This window comes from Narcine bancroftii, chromosome 5 (assembly GCF_036971445.1).
Source record: "Narcine bancroftii isolate sNarBan1 chromosome 5, sNarBan1.hap1, whole genome shotgun sequence".
In the NCBI taxonomy this organism is placed as follows: Eukaryota; Metazoa; Chordata; class Chondrichthyes; order Torpediniformes; family Narcinidae; genus Narcine; species Narcine bancroftii.
In genome coordinates, this window is record NC_091473.1 from 139,839,419 (window position 1) to 139,854,811 (window position 15,393).

General features: G+C 40.2%; 1 protein-coding gene and 1 long non-coding RNA gene across 5 annotated transcripts in view; one reads left to right on the top strand and one right to left on the bottom strand.

Annotated features, from left to right (window-relative positions):
- The window catches only part of LOC138764012 (uncharacterized), a 37,822-nt gene extending 28,380 nt beyond the window's left edge, over positions 1-9,442 (bottom strand). The window contains exon 1 of the long non-coding RNA XR_011357959.1: positions 8,893-9,442. This is a non-coding gene — a long non-coding RNA (uncharacterized lncRNA). The remainder of the gene's footprint in view (positions 1-8,892) is intronic.
- LOC138764011 (bromodomain-containing protein 3-like) overlaps positions 9,097-15,393 on the top strand; it is a 160,325-nt gene continuing 154,028 nt past the window's right edge. For 3 of the 4 annotated variants that reach the window (XM_069939194.1, XM_069939197.1, XM_069939200.1), the window contains exon 1: positions 9,097-9,336. The gene's annotated coding sequence lies outside the window, so the exon portion shown is untranslated. Of the gene's footprint in view, positions 9,337-9,371; positions 9,701-15,393 lie in introns of those variants that run through there. The other variant, XM_069939199.1, reaches the window with a different exon arrangement.

The window sequence follows — 15,393 nt, forward strand, 5'->3', positions numbered from 1 at the left end:
TTGCTTTCCAGGAAAGTTTTACAAGCTCCAGACACGCAGCAAACTGCTTCAGCACCTCCCCTTTGGACAGCCGCCAGACTTTGTTATGCAGCAGGAGATCAGAGTATGTGCTATCATCTTCTTTCAATAATGAACGGAACTGTCGGTGGTTTAATCTTTTGCCATTATTTTATTCTCTATATGTATGACAAGATTCATCACTTCTGTGCATTCCGGAGGAAACATTTGTGCACACAATGCCTCTTGATGCAGAATGCAATGAAACGTCAGCAGTTTTCTATCTAGCGACTTCTGAAGTAAAGTCACAAACCCCTTCTGTGCTCCTGTCATACTTGGTGCCCCATCAGTAGCCACTAACACCAAGTAGGTGGTGTTTGCTTCTTTGGTCTTTAAACAATCTAACACAGCCTCACACATGTCCTCCCCCCATGTTTGGCCTTTAAGTGGCATCAACTCAATTATTTCTTCCTGTGGCCCAGCCGAGTTCACATATCTGCATAATAGCACTATTTGCTGAATATCACTTACTTATTTTGATTCGTCACAGGCGATTTGGTACGCTGGAGCTGAATTAATGTCCCTAATTAGTTGACTGGTGATATTTTCTGCCATTTTTATGGTCCTGTCCTTGACAGTCTGAAGAAAGTGGCATATCTCCGATTTTCTGAACAATTTCACTCTTGTTTTTGAAGTCCGAGAATAGATGTTATGAATCTTGATAAACGATTCTTTTATATATTCCCCATCTGTGAATGGCTTCCCGAGCCCGGCTATCTCCCAAGCTGCCACAAAACTAGCAGAAGTACTTGAATTTGTAGATTTAAAAGTATTTTTACTCTGATCAGCTTTCTACAGCAGTTCCGAAAATGATCTTTTTCTTTAATCTCCAGATGGGTATTTTTCAGCAAAAGCTGTGTGTTTATTCTGGAAATGTCTTTCAATATTTGATTTTTTTGTTGTTTGCTAATTTCTTGCCACATACAAGTAAACCAGCTTTGTCAGCAGTGAAAGCAAATGAATCTGTCCATGAAGCATTAAATGTTCTATTTTCAACAGAAACCTTTTTTTTTATTTATCCATGGTTAGCTTACCTGGGGTTGAAAGTTCAAAACAAGTCACTTGCTGGGCGGTGACAGGTGACACATACAGTGGTATCAACCACTACAGTGCTGTGACGCAAATTTTGATCGACAAAATACTACAACACGTTTTATTTTAATGTTACAAGGTCATCTTAATCTCTGAAATAATAATTATTAAATTTATAAAACTAACTAAATAAAAAATAATTTAAATAGCCATTTACTGTATTCACATTATTTTTTCAAAGCCACAGGGAGCCACAGCAGACGGACCCGTGGGTTGCAGACCCCTGTCTTAGCTAAACGAACTTCTCAGGAGTGACCTTTCTATGCACTTTGCTGAAAGGTCAGAAGCCTTGTAAAAATCTTCAATACAGATGGCCTGCCTCCAGTCGATTCATTTGATGACATCATTTCAATTAGCAACTACTTGTGAAATGTGCATAGCATTCTCCATAGTTTCTGTAAAGTTCACTGAATATGAATTTTTCAGTATTTCAAATAAGATCTGTTTTAAAATGTGTATTTATGTAAACTACTCTAATTTTACTAAACTCTCCAAATATTTATCTACATTACACAGGTTATACATTATTTTCTCCAGGGGAACGCAGCTCTGCATTTCCTTGTTCCATCATTCGATACTAAGGCTAGAGTCGGACTTCCAAGTTGCTGCAATGCACTTCCTGGCCACAGCCAATACGATTAACACAAATTGGATTTGAAATTTGAATAGCTTCATTGTAAGCCTTATGTCTATTGTTTCCCAACAGGAACAACTCTGGGTCCTGCGGGAATCGTTTGCCTATGCTTTTCTCTAGGATTTGGCCTAGTTCTTCCCAAAAGGCACATGACCAGGTTGCGTGCATGAATGTCCCAGTCACCATGCTTCATCTGAAACATTGGTCCGAGATTTATGGTTTTGACCCATTTATTTTCTGCAGCATTAGATACAGCTGGTGCAAGAAATTATACTGCACCAACCTGTACCTTGTATTGATGACCGTGGTCATGCTGTCCCGGCATGTCGGACCAGCATCCCTCATCAATTACAATATCACATCTTTCTCTCGATCTATGGAGGCCCAGTTTGGGTCCATCCGATTGGAGCAGGAAATATATTGCAGAAATGAATTTCTTTCCACAACCCCTTCAAATCATGTCTCTATGGCACTGCACTGGCACTGAGGTAGGGCCATACTTGGACCCAATATGTCCCATAGAAAAGACCTTATTTAAAGATAGCTCGTAACAGTCCTCGATGCACCTGATGCCTTTACGGTGCCAAGTGTCCAGGATCTTGTTACCTACCGTTAATGGCATTAATTTATTAGGAGTCAGGGGTGTTTTTGGGGACAGCTCCACTTTCAAATATTGGTTAATTTTGTTCCAGATATTAATCACTTTTTTTAAAATATGGGGCTGCCCTTCTTTCCTGACAGCAATTTCGCATCAGATTTATAAATAAAGTCCTCTGCCATCCTCTCGCCCACCAGGTGCAAATCAATTTGTGCCTAGGATGGTACTCCTCCTCTCTAGAAGAGAGAGGTAATGTATCTCGACTGGGCTGTTCAATATTTTTCAAAGTCTGGCATCCTCAATCTGCCTAGACTGTTGTCCCATGTTAATTTTTCCAGAGACCCTTGCTACCTTACCATTCCCCTCCTGTGGCCACTTTAAATTGCTATTTTCTTTATGTTGGGTATAATTCCCCTTGTTGAGTGGCATCACCTCATTTTTTCCCCAATTGATCTTATACCTGGAATGTTTCCCATAGCCCTCCAATACTGTGTGTAGTCGAGGCAAAGTCGTCACAGGGTCAATCAGATATATCAGTACGTCATCAGCAAATAAGTTGATTTTGTGCTCCTCCTGGCCCACTCTATAACCTTTAATGTCTGGATCCTGGCGAATGGCCTCAGCCAGTGGCTCCATCACTAACACAGAGAGAGTCTGTGTTAGTGATAGCGGGCACCCTTGTCCATTAAGTGGGAAAACTGGAGATTTGTCCATTGGTCGTAACCTTTGCCTTGGGCATATGGTATCGCGCCCTAATCCAATTTTAAAAAGTTGGCCCTAACCCTACCTTCTTCAACACTTTAAATAAACATTCCCACTCCAGTCTATCAAAAGCTTTCTCTGCATCCAAGGAAACAGCCAATCCCTTCTCATTTCTGATTTGTGCCAGATGCATTACACTCAACAGTCTGCCAATGTTATCTGCTGCTTGCCTCTCCTGCACAAAGCCTGCCTGATCTTTGTTTATTAATTTTGGTAAATGCAATCCCAATATGTTTGCCAGGGCCTTGGCAAGGATCTTATAAAAGGTATTCAGCAGGGAAATTGGTCTATAAGAAGAAGGCAAAAGCGGATCTTTGCCCTTCATTTTTATTTAATTGTTTGCATCATTACAGGAAAAAATGAATGAAACATTAACCAAATATTCATAGCCAATGATATAAAAAATTTTATATTTTTCTCTTCATCCCTCCTACCACCCAAAAGAAACACCCGCCATTTAATATACCATAATATTAGCATATACAATCATTAAATGTTTTTTAAAATATTAATTAAGAGGAGTGGATAAGATAGAAGAGGTGGACAGAAAATTATCCATAAAATCCATATATAGTCTCCAAATACTATAAAAATTTACAACTCGATTCCTTAAACTTTATGCAATTTTTTCCAAAGGTCTACAATTTTGCACCTCATTTATACAAAATTAACTCCGAAATAGTTTCACCAATTTTATTCATTTCTATTTGAATCCAAGCTGGTTTTTCATCCCTTTGATAACAGGAGGGCAAAAACCTCAATTGAGCTGCTTTAAATTAATTCTTAAAATTTGGTAGTCTTAGTCCACCCTGATCAAATTTCCACATTAATTTTTCTAAACCAATTTTTGACATCTTACCTTTCCAAAGAAATTCACATATTCAAGTTTTGAAAGAAAGATTCCAGTACATGAATGGGCAATGATTGAAACAAATATTGTATTCTTGGAAAAATATTAATTTTAATACAATTCACTTGTCCTATTAAGGTTATAGGTAAATCTTTCCATCTTTTCAAATCTTCTTCCAATTTTTTTTAACAATGGCAAAAATTTATTTTAAACAAATTACTTATATTTCAACTAATTTTAATTCCTAAGTATTTAATTGCTTCATTTTGTCATTTTTTAAAAATTGAGAGTAATCCATATCCACCATAGGTATTACTTCACTTTTATCAACATTCACTTTATAACCCAATACTAATCCATACTCTCTTAATCTCTCATTCAACTTCTTTAAAAATATTTCTGGTCTCGTTAAATATACTATAGCATCATCAGCAAATAATCTAATTTTATGTTCTTTATTACCTAATTCAAATCTTTTAATTTCATTATCAGTTTTAATTACTTCTGCCAATGGTTCAATCGCTAATGCAAACAAAAAGGGTGATAATGGACAACCTTGTCTGGAAGACCTTTGAGGCAAAGAGTTGTGAGATTTGCTTATTTCATAATCACTTTTGCTTTTGGTAGATCATATAAAGCCTTTAATCAGTTTATAAGAGTATTTGGAATCCAAAAAGCATTAAGTGTCTCAAATAAAAATCCCATTCCAATTGATCAAATGCTTTCTCTCCATCTAATGCTACCACTACTGTGAGAATCTTCCTATTTTGTGCTATAGTTACCAAACTTAAAAATTTAACTATATTATCTGCTGCTTTTCTATTTTTAATAAAACCAGTTTGATCTAAATTTATTAATTTTGGCAAATATTCAACTATATTAGGTGGAGAGGGTGTTATGGTCTGGTGCATGTACGGCTGCCACAGGTACTGGCGCACTTATCTTCAGTGATGATGTAACTGCTGATGGCAGTAGCAAAATGAATTCTGAGGTGTATGAAAACATTTCATCTGCATTCGAGCAAATGCCTCCAACTCACTGGACAGCACTTAATCCTACAGCAAAGGCAATGGTACAAAACATTTTTCAAAGTTAAAAACTGGAAAATTCTTGAATGGCCAAGTCAGTCACCCGATCAGAATCCAATTGACATGCCTTCCATATGCTGAAGAGAAATCTTAAGGGGACAAGTCCCAAAAACAAGCAGGACCTGAATGTAGCTTCAGTAGAGGCCTGGCAGAGAATTACCAGAGAAGCTATTCAACACCTGGTGATGTCCATGAATCACATACATCAAGCAATCATTGCAGGCAAGAGATATGCAAGTATAATAAACATGACTAATTTAATATGTACCATTTCATACACCAAATATTGTGGTATCCTGAAATGAGGGGACTATGTATAAAAAGTGCAATAATTTTTACATGATCAAACTGAAAATACATAATCTTGAATAAAATCTGGAATCACGTGAATTGCTTGTGTGACAGAGTATATAGATATGTTTTTGGGAGATAAATTGGGAAAGGTTTGTTAGAGTAGGTTACTTACAAACAGATCTTATTTAAAATACTGGAGCTCTGCCCCATGCTAGACATATAGGCTCCACAGCTTTTGCAAGAGCTTTGGACAGTGCTCAAGAGACTTCACTAATGGATTGTTGTTTACAAAAGGCAACAGATGAATGATCTCGTTGGAGCTGCAGATTGACTGTTGTTCTAAGAGGGTCATGTGGTTTTGCAAGCAGAGAGACTCAAGCAGGCTTTCTCTCAGAGAGAGAGAGAGATCATTCTACAATGTTACAGCCAGCAAGAACAGCTGGGAATGGAACAGAACAAGCTGGAACCAAGACGGACAGGTTGTCTAATGTTTTACTTGGAATAAGAGAAACAAAAAGGAATTCTGTAGTGACCTGAAAGAAAGAGGTTATCATCTGGAGAACCCCGAGGGGGCAAGTTTTGTCAGCAAGTGACTGATGGAAGTACATCAGTTATAGTTGTCCTGGAAACCAATAAGAACCTTCCTGAGTGGTAGCCTTTCAAGTTTTGAAAGAAAGATTCGAGTACTTGAAAGGTTTGGTGAACTTTATAAATGTTAAATTCTGTGCACAGTATAAGAATTGCCTGCAACCAGTGAACTTGGAGGAATGACAAGTGAGATTGGACTGTGAACCAAAGAACTTTTCTGAACTTACACACATTACAATCATGTGCGCTTAGAATGAGGAGGGGGTTAAATTAGGTTAGTTAAGTCAATAGTGATAAGTTAAAGTGTGATTATGTTTTCATGTTTAAAGATATTTAAAAGCAACTTTTGTTTAAGTAACCATTTGTCTTGGTGAATATCTATTGCTGCAGGGTTTTGGGGTCCTCTGGGGTCGTAACATTTTATTACAAATTTAAAACTGGAGCACAAGGGGAAATAAAGGAAAAAAGTGTCTTTGTCCCAAACATTATGGAGGGCTCTGTATATAATAAACTTCTTCCTGTGAAAGAAACTATGGCATCCATTATGAATCAATGATGATGCTGAGCTTGAATATTTCTATCATACGCTGCAGTTTAATTTCACTATATGCTGTAGTTTCATTTCACTGCACACATTTTGCATAGAAATTGTAGTTATTTCACCAGATCCATCTTTCTGCTTCCCCTCCCCTCACACAAATACCTGGATTTGTACTTTTCTCTCATTATAAATGTGGAAAATATGGAAAACCACCTAATATCAGGACTCTGATATTAGCCTGCTTGCCTAACCCATTTTTTCCTGATGTTTTCCTTAATGCCATGCAGCCAACTGGGTCAAACAGGTCTTATGCAGAGAATGCTATACTTTAAAAGCCAGAACTGTTGAAAGCTGCCCATCATGGCTAACAAAATAAAATTTAAAACCATCCACATGGCAAGCTGTAACCAAGAGGGATAAAATGTATAGGGAAGCCACTTCACAAATCACTTATCTGACTGTCTTCTTGATAATAAAAACTCTGTAGACAACAGCTGAATTACTCAATATTGCTGTCAGGAAGTAGGACACAGACCTGAATGATCACAAACAAGCTTGATGTTTTTGTAGTGCAATCATTTGAGGGTGGCACAGTCAGTTAACACTGTAACCTTTTCTCTTTTCAATAAATTAAACGGCTGCACCATTTCATCAGATGCAAGGATCGACAATGAGATAGACAACAGACTCGCCAAGGCAAATAGCGCCTTTGGAAGACTACACAAAAGAGTCTGGAAAAACAACCAACTGAAAAACCTCACAAAGATAAGCGTATACAGAGCCGTTGTCATACCCACACACCTGTTCGGCTCCGAATCATGGGTCCTCTACCGGCACCACCTACGGCTCCTAGAACGCTTCCACCAGCGTTGTCTCCGCTCCATCCTCAACATCCATTGGAGCGCTCACACCCCTAACGTCGAGGTACTCGAGATGGCAGAGGTCGACAGCATCGAGTCCACGCTGCTGAAGATCCAGCTACGCTGTATGGGTCACGTCTCCAGAATGGAGGACCATCGCCTTCCCAAGATCGTATTATATGGCGAGCTCTCCACTGGCCACCGTGACAGAGGTGCACCAAAGAAAAGGTACAAGGACTGCCTAAAGAAATCTCTTGGTGCCTGCCACATTGACCACCGCCAGTGGGCTGATAACGCCTCAAACCGTGCATCTTGGCGCCTCACAGTTTGGCGGGCAGCAGCCTCCTTTGAAGAAGACCGCAGAGCCCACCTCACTGACAAAAGGCAAAGGAGGAAAAACCCAACACCCAACCCCAACCAACCAATTTTCCCTTGCAACCGCTGCAATCGTGTCTGCCTGTCCCGCATCGGACTAGTCAGCCACAAACGAGCCTGCAGCTGACGTGGACTTTTTAACCCCCTCCATAAATCTTCGTCCGCGAAGCCAAGCCAAAGAAAAAAAGAAGAAAAATTAAACAAGTAAATTCAGTTTCTTCTCTTCTGACTGGATCTTTAACCCAACCAAAGCCTTAAGTCCAGCACTTCTCCATTCAACAACAGCTTTTTTTATTCCTCAACGCATCAGGCTCTTGAATCTCCTCAAACCATGAACTACATCGGAACCAGTAAAAGACTTGTGTGCCTGATTGAAACACTACTTTTTTTTTCTTGCACAACCGTGAATACTTATTATTTATCGTTTCATATTTCTTATCTTTCCGTTGTTGTTTTCTTTTGCACAAGTACCTGTTTGGCTGTAGCAAGTCAGAACTCAGAATCAGGATTAGTCATGAAATTCGGTGTTTTGTGGCAGCATCAGAGTGAAAATAGACATATTATTGTGGTGCGCTGTTAGCCAGAATCAGACATACACAACTGTACAACAGATTTTCATCCACAAATACTTCCAGAGCCAGGCTGGCTGTGGCTGCAGCAACTCTGAGTGAGGCCTCGGGAGGCTAGCGCAGGCTTATATCCCGGAGGGCAATTGACACCCGATCAGGTGGGGCTTGATCCCTTCAAGTCGACTGATTGACAGCCGGCCAGGTGTTGTCCTGTCCCCTTACACACCTGCAGGTGCAGAGGTTGCCCCCTGCAGTAGGCCGGTGGTGGACCACTACAATTATAACCATCTCATGACATTGCTATTTAAAAAATAAAATAATAGTAGTGCATTAACAGTAAGGCAGTGTCTTTGGTTCATTGATTATTCAGGAATCTGATCAGGAATTTGACGTCAGCTGGGGAAGGAGCTGTCCTTGTGCTTCTGAGTGCTCGTCTTCAGTGTGTGTGTACATTGCACCGATGTGTATGACGAAGAACTCATCAATATGAGATTTTTTTAAAGAGAAGTTAAGGCTCAAGGGTAGTAAACGGACGCGAAAGTTTATCGCTTCATTCTAAATGAAGTCGTAATAAATTAAGTCACCAGGCCTGCAGCTCGTCCTGAGTTGTCAACATCCCCACCTGCTCGACATTAGTTTCTCTATCCGAGTTTCCACGACTTTAATGTCCATGATTAATTTGGAAACCAAGGGGTTCGAACGGTGACGAGATAGATCTCACCAGGTCTCGGGGAAAGACGGTGCCAACATCGACACACCTGGTCACCGGCGACATCATTGTCCCTCACTTCCGGCCGCCTCACTGCCCTCCACTTCCGGCCGCCTCACTGTCCTCCACTTCCGGCCGCCTCACTGTCCTCCACTTCCGGCCGCCTCACTGTCCTTCACTTCCGGTCGCTTCACTGTCCTCCACTTCCGGCCGCCTCACTGTCCTTCACTTCCGGCCGCGCCTGGCTCACGGCCGCGCCTGGCTCACGGCCGCTTCGCGCGCGCGCGCCTCCAAGTTCCGCTCGCCTTTTTCCACCAAGGTCAGTCCAACCAACAACTAAGTTCATGGCTCGGCAACAAAAAAAAACCCAGAATCACAGGACGAGCAACTTTGTTTTTATGATTTAAAAAGTGAACTCGGAATTGTTTTCCCATTCACCCCACCCACCCTCACCCTCTGTAAAGTGATGGCAGGTGGAGGGACTGGGATATAAATGGGACACACTTTGTGTGACGTCGGAAGTTTTTTTTTACTTTAACACACTTGCACCTTTTGAGGATGAGTAGGGCAGAGATGAAAGTCGAATTAAACGCAGGCAAGTCGGATTATTGGAGATAGACACGAAGGTCGGCATGGACTCGATGGGCCGAAAGTCGTCTGTCCAACTCTGACCTGTCTAATTTGTAAGAGTACTGTAAAATTTGTTGCCCTTTCACTTGGTCACTTGTCTTCCCTGGGAGGCAGTGGAAATGCAGGACAATCTAATTTCATCAACACTTGTCAATTTTAATTTCTTTCTCTTGCCTCCCCTTCCCCAGATGGTAGGAACTTGTACCTTGGTCCTGTTTTTAAATGGAGTGAAAACTAATTTGATGTAATTTGTAGCAAAATACTGTACATATTAGAATTTGAAATTAAAGCAAAATATTGGAAGTGCTTGATAGATCTGGCAGTTTCAGTTCAAAGGGAAGTAACTAATGTTACAGGTTGTATTTTGTGAGTTCTTGAATTTCCTTCAAATGAGTTAACAGAACTACTGTTAACTAATGTTGAAGAAATTAAAAAACAAAATCAGTGAAGGAATATTTTTACCCTTTTTAAGCAAATCACCTAGGCATTTTTTAAATATATTTGGTTGAAATGATGGTCCAATCTTGTGATGAGTAATGTTTTAATTGTGAGATTTGGTCTACAATGGAAGGCCTGAATTGTCAACAGTTTTGCCACTTTTTGTTACAAAGTGTGTTGTGTATTTGCGATGCTTATATTTGCAGAATTTGCTTCATTTTTGTACAGTATTTGTATATACTGTTCTGTGCTGCCCTGTGTATAAGTGGCTGGCCTGCCCGTTGATGACTCGATCCCCTGTGACCTGGCCATAAAGGTTGACCTCCCTACCCCCTTCCATTCATTCAAACACATGGAGTTGGGCCAGCTAAAATCTAATGTGTATTAAAGCCTATCATTCCTCGCTCAGTCTTTGGAGTCATTGATAATGTATATCAATAGTGATCACAAATTTGGACAAAAACAAATTTTAATCCTGATCAGGACCATTAACAGTTGATGGCTGATTTTTGCCATTATTGATTCTTTAATCAAATATGCTTGAATGTTTATGTGAACCCTCTGGTACAATCTGCTAGAATTTTTTTTGTTGTTAACTGAGGCAATAAGCTACTTGATTGATGATAGGCCATGGTTCACAAAATTTGCACTCGATGACACAGCCTTAAATATTTTAGGACAGCCATTCTCTGTTATTGCTCCATTCCCCCTAGACTCCACTCCAAGTTTGTTGGTTTGTTCCATACTTCTCTACAATTGACTACATTTAAAAATTTTTTTTAAGTTTTATGATTTCAGTTGTGACACCCTCTCCCCTTTCAATGTGATGTGGCCCAGATGACCCTAAAATCCAGCAACACCAAGACAAATGGTTACTTAAAATTTACTTTTAATTATCTTTAAACATAAAAACAGGACCAAACTTTAACTTATTACTCTTAACTTAACCCCCTTCTAATTCTAAGCACACATGTATGTAATGTTTATATAAGTTCAGAAAAGTTCTTTAATTCTCAGTCCAATCTCACTTCTCACTCCTCCAAGTTCACTGGTTGCAGGTAATTCACATACTGTGCACAGAATTTAACATTTATAAATTTCACCAGGATTTGGTGCTTGAAAGGTAAATGGTTTTCAGAGAGAGATTTGTTGTTCGTTGGACAAAGACTGATTCCTTCCGATTAGCCACTTCAATGTCTTGCTGAAGAAACTTGCCCTATCAGAGTTTTCCAGATGACAACCTTTTTGTTTCCCTTATTTCAAGTGAAACATTATACAGCCAGCCATCTCCTCTTGTATGGACCACAAGGTTTTTGAACAGGCTGAATTAAGAACTCACAACCCATCTTCAAAATGTGGTTTTTCCACAAGCTTGCCAGCCTGTCAAGTTCCAGTCCCAGCTGCTGCTGACTGTAACACTACAGAACTGAATTCTCTCTCTGAGAAAAACCTGTTTGACTCTCTGCTTGCAAAACCACATGACCTTCCTAGAACAGTGAACTGCATTCAGACAGGCTGTGGCACTGGACCTAATCTTCCCAATCTGTTCATCTCTTGCTTTCCAAAACAATAATCCATTACTCCACAGCATATCCATTTAACACCTACTTCTAGGCATTCTTCAAAGTTTTTGCAAAGGCACTTGGAGCCTGGACTGTCTGGCTTGAGCCAAACTCTTGCATTTTAAATGAGATCAGTTTTGAAGTGTTTGTATCTGTGTGTGACTAACTAAAAATCCCACAATCTATCTTCCAAAAACATACCCATATTCAATACAAAACACAACACAATCTGTCACACCCACAACCCCCTCTGTTGAGAATAGCTGTTTAAGAACATAGTGCTTCAGTCCATGGTGGTGTGATGATCTATGTTAACCTACTCTGTAATCAATCTGACCTCACAGCTCATAACCTTCTATTTTTTTTGCATCTATGTGCTCATCTTAAGAGTTTTAAATGTATCTACTGTGTCAGCCTCTATCACCACTCTGGCTATGCATTCAAGGCACCCACCACTCGGTGTAAACTAAAACTACCTCTGACATTTCCCTAAACCTTCCTCCACTTGCCTTTAACTGATGTTCTCTAATTTTGGCCATTTCTACCCTGGAACAAAGCTGCTCCCTCCATCTTTCATAATCTTATACACCTCTATTTAACTTAATCATGTCTCAACCTCGATCACTCCAAAGGGAAAAGCCCCAGCTCACTCAATCTGTCCATATAAGACATTTACTCTAATCCAGGCAGCAACTTGGTAAATCTCCTCTGTATCCTCTCCAAATCTTCCTCATCTTGTAATGAGATAACCATAACTGATGACAATATAGTGTGCTCAAACTTGTCAGACTCAGAGGCTCATTTAAGGACTGTATTTGCACAATCGGTTTGTTTAATTTCTTTTGTACAAGTATCTTTTTCTCAAGTAGAAATGCTGTGTGGCCCAATGGAAAAAGAATCTCCGGGTTGTCAGTGATGTAATTTACGTCCTCTGACAACTAATTTGAACTTTGATAATGCTGTTGTGGGAATCACTTTGTGTGGAGCTCGTCAAAAGAACCAAAGACTTGTTGATCCAAACCAAGGCTTTTATTAGCAAAAGACAGGAGCTCTTCACAGGTGGCCGACCAGCCCGGAATGATCCGACCTGGCGAGGGACACAACCCTCTAAGGCCCAGACAGTAGGCGTGGCTAAGCTCTCAGCCAATCGCTGTAAGCCCAGTCTAGATATTGTAACTAAATACACTATATACATTGGTGATAGGTCTGTACTATTACACTTACAATCTCCATTTTTATAGGCATTCCTTTATAATTTTGTCTAACTATCTCTCCATCTCTGATTTATAAAACTTCAATTTTCTTTCCCCTCTTTCATTTCCCCTGCCCATTCCCTTTGGCTTCTTCTTTTGACTTCTTGTGTCTAGTGCTTTATTCAGACATTATGTTGAAAATTGTGATAATTTCTTGCAAACCTCTTGAGGCACTCTCCCCCCGCCCCAGCCCTACCATCTCCTTGGGAAAAAATGTGAATTAAAATATCTCTCTGACAATTGTCAGTCACTAACATCCTTAATATAGTGTAACTCTGATTATCCGAAATGGGATTCTCTGAAATCCTCAATTATCCTAAATTTTAAAAAATTCGGATCAATGAGAACATCCAAATTCTCATTTCTCCAAAATTTTTCAAGAGCCAAACTGACTGGGGACCTCAGGCTCCCGGCGCCGGGAGGAACGGGAGCCAGTTAGGGAGGTGACGATGATCGGCGGTGGCCAACAATTTTTTTTTGGTGAGAATTAAACATTATTTCTATGCTTAAAAAGCCTTCCCTTGTTTGTTGTTGATGTTTAAACACTGTTACAAGTGATTTGCTGTTGCTACTGGGCTTTTTTTTAAAAGACCGGTTCTCCAAATAAACAATCTGAAATGGGCCTGGTCCAGACCATTTTCGATAATTGGATAATTTTATTTCTCTTTAAAATGTTCCTTTTTTAAATTTTGCAACTTCCTTTTGGAATCATCATAATCCAGCTCGCTGTTTTTTAAAAAATTATGACTTAGTTAATTTACCACTTGAGTTTGATAAAACTATTTGTATGAATTCATTGATGCTGTCCGATAAACTGGGATATTAGTCCCGTGTCGGCCTGAAATAGCAAAGGATGAAGAGCTGCAGCTGTTCTCCCAACAGGGATGGCCAGAAAGGATAAAACAGGTACAGCCTACAATACGCCAGTATTGGTCTATCAGGGACGACATATCCCTGGAGAATGGGGTACTGCTGGCAGCGTCTCAGCTGATAATACCAGAGACAATGCAAAAAGAAATTCTCTAGAAAATACACCAAGGCCACATGGGAATGGAGAAATGCAAACTTCGAGCAAAGTCAGCAATGTACTGGATAAGCATATACAAGGACATCGAAAACATGATGGCTACATGTCTGGCATGCCAGAAATACACAACAAAAAGAAGAGATGATACCCGCGGAAATATCCACCAGGCCATGGCACACAGTGGGAGCAGACCTGTTCACAGAAAACCAAGAATGGTATCTGATTGTGTCCTGCTATAACTCCAAATTTCCCTTCATCAGGAAAGTGAAGGACCTGAAAGCATCGACCCTCACAGCAGCAGCACGTGCGCTCTTCACAGAACAGGAGAGACCCAAAAAAGTGATATGTGACAATGGGACCCAATTCACATCGTGTGAATTCAGAGAAATGGCTGCAGAATATGGGTTCACCATCACTACTTCATCACCACATTACCCCAAAGGCCATGGATTCATTGACAGGCATGTACAGACAATCAAGCGTACTCTCACAAAGTGTCGAGAGACAAAGGAAGATCCCTATCTTGCCCTCTATCACTGCGAGCCATGCCTTTGAAGGCCGACATGAAATCCCCAGCAGAGCTTCTGAATGGCAGAAAGTACAAGACAACCCTGCCAAGCAAAATCCATTCACCAGACAACCAAGAGGAAACAAGAAGAAAGCTGACTAAAATACAAGAGGAAAGTTGCCAACATTATAATAAACATGCACAAACACTACCAGAACTCTTCCGAGGGCAGCATGTGCATATTCAAGAGCCAGAGATAAAAACCAGCAAAGATTGTTGAAGAAGCTGAGATGCCAAGGTCATACATCATTGAGACAGAATCTGGTAGGCAGCTGAGACGAAACAAAATCCACATTCATCCAACCCCAGATCTGACACAGAAAGCACCCGAAGCACCAGCAGCTTCTAATAATCCAGAAACTTGTGAAGGAATGTGAGTAGAAACCCCAACCAATAACACCGTAACAACTGAACAGCGAGCAACAGGAGAACCGAGGCAAACAACACCACCATCCACAACTGTATCAACACCACTGAAGTAAACAGATACAACAAGGTCTATGAGGTGGAGAAGCAACATCCTACCACCAGTGCAATACCGCCAAGAATATAGAACTGCAATTGTATAATTAGAATAATTAATTCTTAATGGCAAGTGCAGGTAAAGAAGCAGTAACAATTTATTTTTAAGAAATTTAAATCTTAATAAATCTTTTAATTTTTATACTTTTTAAAAGAAGGGGGGAATTTTGTATATAGTGGAAACTTGGGACTATTTTATGCTGGCTCAGTGAGACACATTGTAAGAGCCACATCACACTGAGTGGTGAGCATGCTCAATGCAACAGTGTATTTATACATGACCAGCAGCCTGAGATGTGTAAAACTTGCAGGCTTCTCTGAGTGTTTATTAAAACCTCCGATGGTACAACCAGGGACATAACAGGGGGATTGTGTT